The sequence below is a fragment of the Akebia trifoliata genome, chromosome 10 (genome assembly GCF_017979445.1).
Source record: "Akebia trifoliata isolate Shusen 1 chromosome 10, ASM1797944v1, whole genome shotgun sequence".
Lineage (NCBI taxonomy): Eukaryota > Viridiplantae > Streptophyta > Magnoliopsida > Ranunculales > Lardizabalaceae > Akebia > Akebia trifoliata.
The window spans coordinates 5,144,823-5,157,192 of NC_141384.1; the positions used below are offsets into that span (position 1 = coordinate 5,144,823).

Here is a 12,370-nt window from a genome sequence, read left to right on the forward strand (position 1 = left end):
CGCGCTACATTTTGGTTGGAGATTAAATACATCTGGCTACATGTAATGTAGAAAATGGCTTGGCTAGGAGCCTAATGTATTTTAAACTCTAACAAAAACGTGTTAGATAGACATTATTCCTATTCTATACAAACATAAAATCTTACTTGATTCTTCTGCTAGAGATAAATGCCCACCTCATGCTTTATGTTTCCTTGTTTTTGTGGTTAGGTTAAGTTGTCAGCTCCTACTATCAAGTGTGGAAGCCATGCTCCAATGAACATATTCTAGAGCCACGTCTTCGACAAACATGATTTTGATTGGTTTTTCATGCTTGATAGTTTTTGCAATCTTAAGAATTTGATAAGATTCTTTTTTTGACGAGATACTTGTCAAAGATATTGTAGATGCAAAAGCTTTCACTACCTTGAGATTTGTAACGATACTTCGCGATCTCCTCTCTTCGTGCCCCTAGGTGTGCCTACAACAACACTTCTTCGATGTCCAAGTCAGAATCTTAGTACAAAAATAATATAAAATTTAAAGAGGGAGAACTTATCCCTTTACTCCATCTGTTCACCTATTTATAGAGACGAAATCTTAGGATCTATTTAGATTCTGTTACCGATTTTACCCTTATCAAATTTAGAAGGAAACTTAATTGATGATTTTGGAAAGTATCTAATCAATATCTCACTCTTATACATTCCTTCTTTCTTGGGATTTTTCCTCATCAAGATTTTAATCACTTTTGATTTAATCCCTGATTTTTAGGGATTTGGACTGATTGAACGGCTTTACTATGTGTTCTTGACCCAATATTTTCCTAACCAACCAAGACCCGAACTCATGGTTGGTTTGTGACCAAGCCACCAAGTTTATTTTCGGACGAGTTGGCTCAGATCTCCGTGTTTAATTCGAATCCCTAGGTGTCATGTGACCAACGAAAAACATCCATCACAATACCCCTTCTCGGGGATTTGGACTTTTAATCCAAGCACCCGAGAATAAATGAATGGTACCATGTGACACGTGGCCTCACATCTTATAAATTTTCATTTCGAAGTCTAAGATCTATTCAGTCAATGTACATGCCATGCATCATCTGCCTATTTTACCTTCGAACGTGTATCAAAGTAGGATGAATGATAATTCCATTTCATGCCAAATAGTAGTAGATTGGTGATTGAGTTTCAAATTTGAAGTTCAAATTGTTTTAATTGCATTGGTGTCTGTCATGCCTAGGAAACCTCTTCAAAATTCTATGAGAACCATGAAACTATATTATGGGAAGTTTCATCAAGGGAAGTAGTTTTTTTTTTCTTGTAAAAGAAATCTATACTGAGGCACTTGGATATTAGCTTTCAACTTCCGAAAAATTGAGTGCTCAGAGACTCCTCAATGCTTGTGACGTCAAGCATACAAGGGTAGGTTTGTAACTAATAATAGTATTTTGGTAAATTAGGAATGCCATTCAATTCAATGCATGTGAGTACATGTGATTGGTTTAATAAAGATAAGGTGTATGCACTATAATAATGTGCGTGAGATACACTATATCAATGTTATAGTGTATATTATCACATGTCTTGAAGATATTAGATTTGCATCAATTAGTTATTTTAGAATATTGGATTGATTGATTATCTTTCTATATTAGTGAATGTTTCAATCTTTATAAACCCAATCAGCAAATGTAATCATCATCCAAGAACTCTCAAGAATACTTTTACACCTTGAACATCAAATTCTACTGCATGAGACATATATGGTTGACAGAGTGGACGACACGATATCAATGGATAGTGGGAAAAGGAAAAAAGAAGACGAAAGAAACAGACGCACTCGCAGGGAGAACCCACCCGGAAAAAATTCCCGTGCATCTCCCAACAAAAACCAAAAAAGAGGAATTTTATTAGTTTTTGTCCTGCCATGCAAGCGTGCCCCCGACAAAGCAAAGTGGTCCAATAACAGAGAGCAGTTGAAACAGGACCATTATCATTTCAGGGCTTGGACCCTATTTCTTTTACATCTCTTCCAATCCTCACAACCCCTCCATCCCCTCTCTCCACCTTTGCAGACACATCTCTTCCATATCAATGTATCTGGAGTTAATCCAATTGTCACCAACTGCAATGCAAGATCCTTCATCCGGTAAGCTCTTTACATTGAAAAATGCTGAAGTCAAACTCATAGGCTTTGGTTCATCCTCTTTCCCCTTTTGCTACCCACACTTTTGTAAGCTTAGATCCATCTTCGAGAAGTAGTTGAATACTCCAAGTTTGCCAAATAGATAATAATAATAATAATATATAATAATAGTTGTGCAGGGAATCTTTTGCTCCCCCCCCCCCCCCCCCCCCCGCCCTTGCTTAACCTGGTCGTTCACTGGTTCTCCAGCCACCCTGAAAAGTGGACTCGCCGATGATCAAGTCAATTATAATTTCAACAAAATAATGACTATATGTAATCATCATCCAAGAATTCTCAATAAAAATCAAATTTCTTCATGGTTGATCCCAGATTGTTGTGAGCTCTGTGAGAATTTTTTTTTTTCAAAATTGAGTGATGTTTAATTCTTTTTATCTTGTTTGTAGGGGTCAGGCTGAGAAAGAGTTCACGGTGGAAGTAGAAGCCATCGGAAAAGTAAGGCATAAGAACCTGGTAGGTCTTATTGGGTATTGCGCTGATGGCGCTCAAAGGTACATTCCTTTTTTCAACTTTTGTTTGTATTACCCTTTTATGTATATGGAAATTAATAGGGATTCTATGTTGCTTTCCTAAAATTTCTGTGGAACTTGTTCTGGTTGTTCAGAATTCTCGTATATGAATTTGTTGATAATGGGAATTTGGAGCAATGGTTGCACGGTGATGTGGGATCCGTTAGCCCTCTAACCTGGGATGTTCGAATGAATATTGCAGTAGGGATAGCAAAGGGGTATGTGATTGTATCTCATATCTCATTTCACGGGACTTGTTCGTTTTGTATGTATCATGATTACTTGAATTAGTATTGTTTTCTAAATGTTGAGTTGCACTATATTTTTGTATGTTGTTTCGATTTAGTCTACAGAAAATATAATAGAAGAACAAAAATTCTCATCTGAGTCAATTTCAACTTTTAAAACCTTTTGCTTAGGAACATAATAAATGTTTTGTTGGTTAGGCCTTTTCTGCTCATTAACATCATGCATATCATCTTGTTTCAGATTAGCTTATCTACATGAAGGATTAGAACCCAAAGTAGTGCACCGAGATTTCAAATCTAGTAACATTCTAGTGGATATATAGAAAATGGAATGCAAAAGTCTCAGATTTTGGACTGGTCAAGCTCTTGGGATCTGATGCAAGCAATGTGACCACACGTGTAATGGGAACATTTGGGTTTGTTCTTTCTCTAATGCCCAAAATATTTGTTGGTTACTAGCATGGACAACTGATGCTCCCGCCCCGGGACCCACAATTCTATTTCTGTTTTCTTCCATAATTTTTTAATGTTTTTATGCAGATGTGTAGCTCCTGAGTATGCAAGCACAGGTATGCTTAATGAGGGCAGTGCTGAGTACAGTTTTGGAGTTCTACTTATGGAAATAATCTCCGGATGGAGCCCTGTTGATCGTGCCAGAGCAGCTGGAGAGGTGATGTTTTTTTCTTTTCTTTTGCCTCCATTGTAACTTCTTAATGTGGCCCAACACATTTTACTGGATACTTTTGCAGGTGAACTTAGTCAAATGGTTTAGAGGGATGGTAGCAAGTAGGCGTGGAGATGAAGTGGTGGACCCTTTGATTCAAGCCAACCCCACTCCGAGAACTTTGAAACGAGCACTACTTGTTTGCCTCCGTTGTATAGATTCAGATGCTAATATGCGACCAAAAATGGGGCAAGTCGTACGCATGCTTTAAGGAGATGAGTTTCCTTTCCGTGCTGTAAGCTCAGCTCCCAAAATTGTCTATGTTTCACTCCGTTTCAATTGCTTTAAATAATCGTTTAGCCAACGTACAATGTTATCTTTTTTTCTACTTGTTTTCATTTGGTCATACTTGGCTATGACAAAGTTTGTTGAAAAACATTGTAAATTCCCCTAACATCCAAGTTCTTTTTATGCTACTTTAATCAGGTCTTCTTCCATGCTTTGCAGGAAAATTGATCAGCTAGAAACACAGCCCCTCTTTCTCCCCATGCAGATCCTACAGTCACATATAGGATTCCATTTCCATCCAAGATTTCGGTGGGGAGGTGATAGTGATATCTTAAGATGGAGACGTATGGTTGGGTATATGAGAAGTTATTATTTTGTAGTCTGTAAATTTCTTTCAATATATAGAAGAAATTATTTAATGATTTATGTTCATATTGACATTCCTTAATACATTGCATTTTCATGTTAGATGAATATTGAGTTCTCTTTATTGCTGGGTTTTTGTATTGCAAGAATTCAATACAATCAGCAGGACCTCACCCAAGCCGCCATTGAAAAATATTCTTGTAAACAAGCAACCAATCCACATAATTTACACCACATTTTTCTCATCTGTAATTGCATTGTCTGATCTACAAATCTCAAGAATAACAAATTCGGTTCTGGTACTTTACACCTTGAACATAAATTGTACTACATGGGACATACATGGTTGGAGAGTGGACGACACGATATCAATGGATAATGGGAAAAGGAGAAAAAGAAAAGAAAAGAAAGAAACAGACACTAGCAGGGAGAACCCGGGAAAAATCCTGGTGCGATGTACCCACAAAAACCAAAAAAGAGGAATTTTATTAGTTTTTGTCCTGCTATGCAAGTGCGCCCAACATGGCAAAGGTCCAATAACAGAGACCATTATCATTTCAAGGCTCTGTCCCTATTTCTTTTACATCTCTACCAATCCTCACAACCCCTCCATCCCCTCTCTCCACCTTTGCAGACACATCTCTTCCATATCAATGTATCTGGAGTTAATCCAATTGTCACCAACTGCAATGCAAGATCCTTCATCAGTTAAACTCCCTTCATCTAATATCCGCTCCAAACACCATATTGTAGTGGACAAAAACGATCTTGCATTGTGAGAATAATTCCTACAAAATCGAAAAAAAGAATGTAAATTATTAAGGAAGATCTGAAAGATGAATAAAAATCGAACATCTGTATCTAAGGGGAATATATTAATACCAGTGAACCAAACTTGCTCTATCAATCTTGTGCCCATTCTAAACTAAGTGTTCAATTTTCACTTGTTAAACCCTCAAGGCAATAGGTGATACCATGCAAGTCTTGAAAATCCATACCCATGCACAGAGAGCACTAGTGGTAACTATGATTGGGACAAATGCTCAAAGGTAAATGATTCAAATGGCAACTTCCAAGGAAAGGCATATTACATTGAAAAATGCTCAAAGGTAACTCTTTCCCCTTCTGCTGCCCTCAAAGGCATATTCCAAGTAGTTGATGACACCAAGTATGCCAAACAGATAGTAATAATAATAGTTGTGCAGGGAATTCTACAACGACCAAGTAAGTTATCATTTCAACAAAATAACGACTATATGAATTAGAAGTTGTGTGCGCCCTTGCTTAACCTGGTCGTTCAATGGTTCTCCAGCCACCCTGAAAAGTGAACTCTCCGACGATCAAGTCAGTTATAATTTCAACAAAATAACGACTAAATAAATTAGAAGTTGTGTGCGCCCTTGCTTAACCTGGTCGTTCAATGGTTCTCCAGCCGCCCTGAAAAGTGAACTCTCCGACGATCAAGTCAGTTATAATTTCAACAAAATAAATTAGTAAGTTGTGTGCGCCCTTGCTTAACCTTGTCGTTCAATGGTTCTCCAGCTGCCCTGAAAGGTGAACTCTCCGACGATCAAGTCAGTAATAATTTCAACAAAATAACGACTATATGAATTAGAAGTTGTGTGCACACCTTTGCCTTCTAGTGCGGTCCTATTTATCGATTTCTCAACCCGCAATCCCTGTGAATATGGGACCTTGAAGGCCTAATGAGATTGAAAAACTGGCTCTCCAATGATTCACAATCTTTAATAGAAAGAGCAAAGGTATCACGTGGAAAAGATGACACCAAACTATTTCTTGGACAACAAAATACAAAGATTAAATTGTACTCAATGAAAAAGGTAATAGTAGGACGGTCCCTTTTCTTTCGTTATTGCATTGGATTGACTCATTGAAAAATATTCTTTATAAACATTCAAACAATTCCAAACACTTAACAAGAATTTTCTTCGGGTGTAATTGCATTGTCTGATTTTAACAATCTCAAGGATAATAGAATTGGTTTAAGTACATTTACATTATAAACATTAATTGTACTGCAAGAGACATAAACCAATCCAATTGAACTAGGAAATGTGGTTGACAAACTAGATGACATGATATCTATGTGTAAGGAAGAAAAGAACGGAAAAGAAGAAAAAAAGACGAGACACACCAGCAGGGAAAACCCGGGAAAAATCCCCGTGAGATCTCCCCACAAAAACCAAAAAAGAGGAATTTTATTAGTTGTTGACCTGCCATGCAAGCGCACCCGACATGGCAAAGGTCCATTATCATTTCAATGCTTTGCCTCTATTTATTTTACTTCTCTACAGATTCTCACATCCCCTCTCTCCCAACTTTGCATACACATCTCACTGAACATCATATCAGATCTCATCCAAATTAAAGGACATGGAGTAATTAAAACTACTTGTCACCAACTACAACGCGTTAAGCTCCTTTCATAATATCCACTCAAAATGTCATATAATAGTGGACAACACAAGAACAATTCCTACATTGTGATTGAATTGAGAGGCAATAGATTTTATTTAATATTTAGTAAAAAAAAATTAGAAGCTCAGATAATGGTAGGAATTTAAACGGATAAAAGATGAAAGAACGAACATCAAATCAATAGCGACGATCGAAACTTTCCTACGCAGAAATCAGATTGATCTTGATAAAGAACAATCAATACATGTATCTTCAATCTATTGACCTGATTATAAAGAGAGCCCTAAACAAGAGTGAGCAAACATAGAAACAAATCAAGAAACACAAGCAAATAGATAAACAGGTCAAGATAAAGAGAAAAACATAAACAGAATGTAGATAATTAAGAAAATATCCGAAAATGTAATCGAAAACGATAAAAGATAGAAGAACAAACCTAAATCAATAGAGACGATAAAAAAAATTCCCCAGGCAGAAACCGCTCAAGCAAGAAGTGATCTGAAATCGATGGAAAGAGTTTGAAGGATAAGTACAAATAAAGAATCCAAAAACAAATCTCACGGATTGATATGGATAAAAGATCGAATAATACCTACATCTTCAATATATTGATTTGATTATAAATAGAGCTCCAAACACGGGCAAGCAAACAGAGAAACAGAGCTCCAAACTGTTACCATAAAACATGAAGACAGGCAGAAGAACTCAAAGGATGCATCATGACCACCCATGCCCTTCGAAAAATATTCCTTGTAAAATTGAATGATCTGATTGCATGATCTGATTTTAAAAGTCTCAAGGATAACAAAATTGGTTTGACAACTTTTACACCATGAACATTGATGGTACTGTACTGCAAGAGTGATATTCGCCAGTCAAATTGAACTAGGAAGCATGGTTGACAGAGTAGACGACATGATATCAATGGATTAGGAAAAGGAAAGAAAAAAAAGAGAGAGACGAGACACACAAGTGAGGAGAACCCGGGAAAAATCCCCGTGCGATCTCCCCACAAAAACCAAAAAAGAGGAATTTTATTATTTGTTGACCTGCCATGCAAGCACACCTGACATGACAAAGGTCCAATGACAGAGAGCAATGGACACAGGCCCATTATCATTTCAGGGCTTTGTCCCTATTTCTTTTACACCTCTACAGATCCTCACAACCACCCATCCCCTCTTCAACTTTGCAGACACATCTCATCGAATATCAGATCAAATCTCATCCAAATTAATGGATCTGGAGTAATTAAATCCACTTGTAACCAACTGCAACGCAAGATCCTTCATCCGTTAAGCTCCTTTCATCCAATATCGGCTCCAAATACCATATAATAGAGGATAATACAAGAACAATTCCTACAAAAACAGAACCAAAAACACAAAAAGAACGTAAATAATTAATTGAAAACAACTTTCTGTAATTGAGAGGCAATATATCTAGCAGAGATCAATAAGATTTTATTTAATATTTAATAAGAAACAATACATCTGATGAAAAAAATTAGAAATTCAGATGATGGTAGGAATTTAAATAGATAAAAGATAGAAGAACAAACCTCATATGAATTGCTACGATTGAAACTCCCTAATCCGGAAACAGCTGACATGAGAACTAATACTAAAACGATGGAAGGAATCTGAAAGACAAGAACAAATAAAGAAACCAAAATTAAATCTCACGGACTGATATTGATAAAGATCGATCAATGCATGTATCTTGAATCTATGGACCTCATTATAAAGAGTTCTCCAAACACGCATGAGAAAACAGAGAAAAAAAATCAAGAAACACGAGTAAACAAAGAAATAGATCAAGAGAAAGAGAAAAACATAAATAGAATGAAGATAATTAAGAAAATATCCGAAAGATTTAATCGAAAACAATAAAAGATAGAAGAACAAACCTCAAATCAATAAAGACGAGCGAAAATTCCCCACGCAGAAACCGCTCAAGTAAGAAGTGATCTGAAATCAATGGAAGGAGTCTGAAGGATAAATACAAATAAAGAATCCAAAAACAAATCTCACGGATTGATATTGATAAAACATGGATCAATACCTATATCTTCAATATATCGATCTGATTATAAACAGAGCTCCAAACACGCGCAAGCAAACAGATAAACAGATTTATAAGCACCTTTTTAGCATGGGAACACTCCAAACTGTTACCATAAGACGGGCAGAAGAACTCAAAGGATGCATCATGACTACCCATGCCCTTTGAAAAATATTCCTTGTGAACAAGGAAACAATCTACACACTTTACACACATTTTTTCATGTCTAATTGCATGATCTGATTTTAAAAGTTTCAAGGATAATAAAATTGGTTTGACAACTTTTACACCATGAACATCAATGGTACTGCAAGAGTGATATTTGTTAGTCGAATTGAACTAGGAAGCGTGGTTGACAGAGTAGACGACATGATATCAATGGATAAGGAAGGAAAGAAAAAAAAAAAGAAGGAAAAAAAGAGAGAGACGAGACACACAAGTGAGGAGAACCCGGGAAAAATCCCCATGCGATCTCCCCACAAAAACCAAAAAAGAGGAATTTTATTATTTGTTGACCTGCCATGCAAGCGCACCTGACATGGCAAAGGTCCAATGACAGAGAGCAATGGACACAGGCCCATTATCATTTCAGGGCTTTGTCCTTATTTCTTTTACATCTTTACATATCCTCACAAACAGGCCCATTATCATTTCAGGGCTTTGTCCTTATTTCTTTTACATCTTTACATATCCTCACAAACAGGCCCATTATCATTTCAGGGCTTTGTCCCTATTTCTTTTACATCTCTACAGATCCTCACAACCCCCCATCCTCTCTCCACCTTTGTAGACACATCTCATCGAATATCAGATCAGATCTCCTCCAAATTAATGGATTTGGAGTAATTAAATCCACTTGTAACCAACTGTAACGCACGATCCTTCATCCGTTAAGCTCCTTTCATCCAATATCAGCTCCAAATGACATATAATAGTTGACAATACAAGAACAATTCCTACAAAAACAGAACCAAAAACACAAAAAAGAATGTAAATAATTAAGAAAGATTCGAAAGATTAATCGAAAGCCATCTTCTGTAATTGAGAGGCAATAAATCTGGTAGAGATCAAGAAGATTTTTTTTTAATATTTAATATAATACAATACATTTGATGAAAAAATTACAAGTTCAGATGATGGTCAGAATTTAAATAGATAAAAGATCGTAGAACAAACCTCAAATCAATAGAGACGATTCAAACTCTGTAATGCAGAAACCGCTTACATGTGAACTAATCCTACATGTGAACTAATCCTAAAACGATGGAAGGATTCTGAAAGACAAGAACAAATAAAGAAACCAAAATTATATCTCATGGACTGATATTGATAAAGATCGATCATTGCATGTATCTTGAATCTATAAAGAGTTCTCCAAACACACACAAGAAAACAGAGGAAAAAAAATCAAGAAACACGAGCAAACAAAGAAATAAATCAAGATAAAGAAAAAAAAAACGTAAACAGAATGTAGATGATTAAGAAAAGATCCGAAAGACTTAATAAAAAACTATCTGATATTGATAAAGATCGATTGAAACATGTATCTTAAATCTCACGAACTGATATTGATACAGATCGATCAATGCATGCATCTTGAATCTATCAACCTGATTATAAAGAGATATCCAAACACGAGCGAGAAAACAGAGAAACAAATCAAGAAACACGAGCAAACAAAGAAATAGATCAAGATAGAGAGAAAAACATAAACAGAATATAGATAATTAAGAAAAGATCGTAAAGATGTGACCGAAAACTAGCTGATATCGATAAAGATCGATCAATACATTTATCTTAAATCTCACGGACTGATATCGATAAAGATCGATCAATGCATGCATCTTGAATCTATCGACCTGATTATAAAGAGATATCAAAACATGCGTGAGCTAACAGAGAAACAAATTAAGAAACACAAGCAAACAGAGATACAGATCAAGATAATGAGAAAAACATGAACAAAATGTAGATAATTAAGAAAAGATCCGATAGATGTCGTCGAAAACGACCTGATATCGATAAAGAATGATCAATGCATGTATCTCAAGAACTGATGAAGAACAAACCTCAAATCAATAGCGACGATCGAAAATTCCCCACACAGAAACCGCTTAAGCGAGAAATGATCTGAAATCGATGGAAACCAAACACGGATAGATATCGATAAAGATCGATCAGTACATGTATATCGACCTGATATCGATAAAGATTGATCAATGCATGTATCTCACGGACTGATGAAGAACAAACCTCAAATCAATAGCGACGATCGAAAATTCCCCTCACAGAAACCGCTCAAGTGAGAAATGATCTGAAATCGATGGAAACCAAACACGGATAGATATCGATAAAGATCGATCAGTACATGTATCTTGAATCTATCGACCTGATTATGAAGATGGTTCAAGGCCAAACTCCAAACGCGGGAAAAGCAAACAGAGAGACAGATCGAGCGCGAAAGATAATAGTATGGTACACAAGTCACGTTGTTTACCAATAAATCTCGTAATTAGGGATCGATTTTCCTTTCCAAGTCGTGATAAACCGACTCAAAAAAAGAGTTGCTATTGGCACCCCCAATTTACTTATTAGATCCCAATTTCTTAAATTATTTATCAGTTATCACTTTTGGCACCCAACACACTCTTCAAACATTAATAAGGTTTGGCACAAATTATAATGTCAACACTAATTTCGATAGTTGGGATTAGGCTCGTATAAAACTTTAAACCCCAAAATTGTAAATCTAGCAAAAAAAAAAAAAATGAAAATTTTGAAAAAACTTTTATTACCACCCTAACTTTTACTTATTATCAATCATTCACTTATTTTCTTTATTTTTAATTTGGGTATAATAAGTAAAATTTGGAGAAGCTCTCCAAAATTACATACTCAACGGATTTTTTTTTTGGAAGGTAATCGATGGTTTTGCCATATATTCAACGGATGTGACAATGCACAGACCTATCAATTTTTTTTCTCCAGATAAGTATTTTTTCTTGAGATACAAAAGGAAACTTACATGGTTCTATGCATATTCCACGTCAGTTGAGTTTTTTTTTGAGTCAGTTTATCGTTATTTTTTCTAATACCAGCTTTATAATATGCAAATAACTGTCTACTCAAATCTAGAAAACTGGCCAAGCCCTTTGAATATTGATCTAGACGAAATCTGAGGGAAAAAGGGTAGCTAGGTTCATTTAGGCTTGGAAATATATTTTCAATCTATTACCATTTTATTCTTTAAAGAAAGAAATAAATTGTGGTCACTCTCATGAGATATTTTATTATTTACTAACATTATTTTCCAAAATTGGAAAATATTTCATGCATCATCTAACATAGAAAGCTCATAATTTACATGCATGTATAATGTATAATTAAAGCAACAACAGGCTAGCTGGTGTTTGCATGCGAGCACAATTTTTAGATAAATTTTGGATAGTTTTCGAATTGGATGATATTGGATATCCGATAATTTATTCGGATACAAATTCGAATATTAATAAGTGATATCCGATCAGATTCAGATATCACTAAAATATTTTGGATTCGGATTCGGATATATCACTATTCAATCGGATACCTATCTGTTGACA

At 35.7% G+C, this 12,370-nt stretch overlaps 1 long non-coding RNA gene and 1 pseudogene across 7 annotated transcripts; one reads left to right on the top strand and one right to left on the bottom strand.

The window, feature by feature from the left end:
- The first annotated feature begins 1,693 nt into the window (after positions 1–1,693).
- Positions 1,694–4,367, top strand: LOC147392908 (putative receptor-like serine/threonine-protein kinase At4g34500; annotated as a pseudogene). Its single transcript, XR_015182259.1, has 7 exons — positions 1,694–2,133; positions 2,577–2,681; positions 2,795–2,917; positions 3,189–3,363; positions 3,488–3,617; positions 3,697–3,906; positions 4,119–4,367. The product of XR_015182259.1 is annotated as a putative receptor-like serine/threonine-protein kinase At4g34500 (transcript).
- Positions 4,368–5,651: 1,284 nt separating this feature from the next.
- Positions 5,652–11,262, bottom strand: LOC147392909 (uncharacterized). 6 transcript variants are annotated; one of them, XR_015182265.1, is made up of 8 exons: positions 11,022–11,262; positions 10,838–10,898; positions 9,945–10,042; positions 8,769–9,724; positions 8,614–8,674; positions 8,266–8,346; positions 7,297–8,065; positions 5,652–7,202 (listed from the first exon to the last, which is right to left on the bottom strand). It is a non-coding gene; the product is annotated as an uncharacterized LOC147392909 (long non-coding RNA). The 6 variants fall into 6 exon arrangements; XR_015182263.1 differs by having other exon boundaries at positions 5,652–6,969; positions 7,141–7,202; positions 7,301–8,065; positions 10,838–11,262; XR_015182262.1 differs by having other exon boundaries at positions 5,652–6,969; positions 7,141–7,202; positions 10,838–11,262.
- Between the last annotated feature and the right edge of the window lie 1,108 nt (positions 11,263–12,370).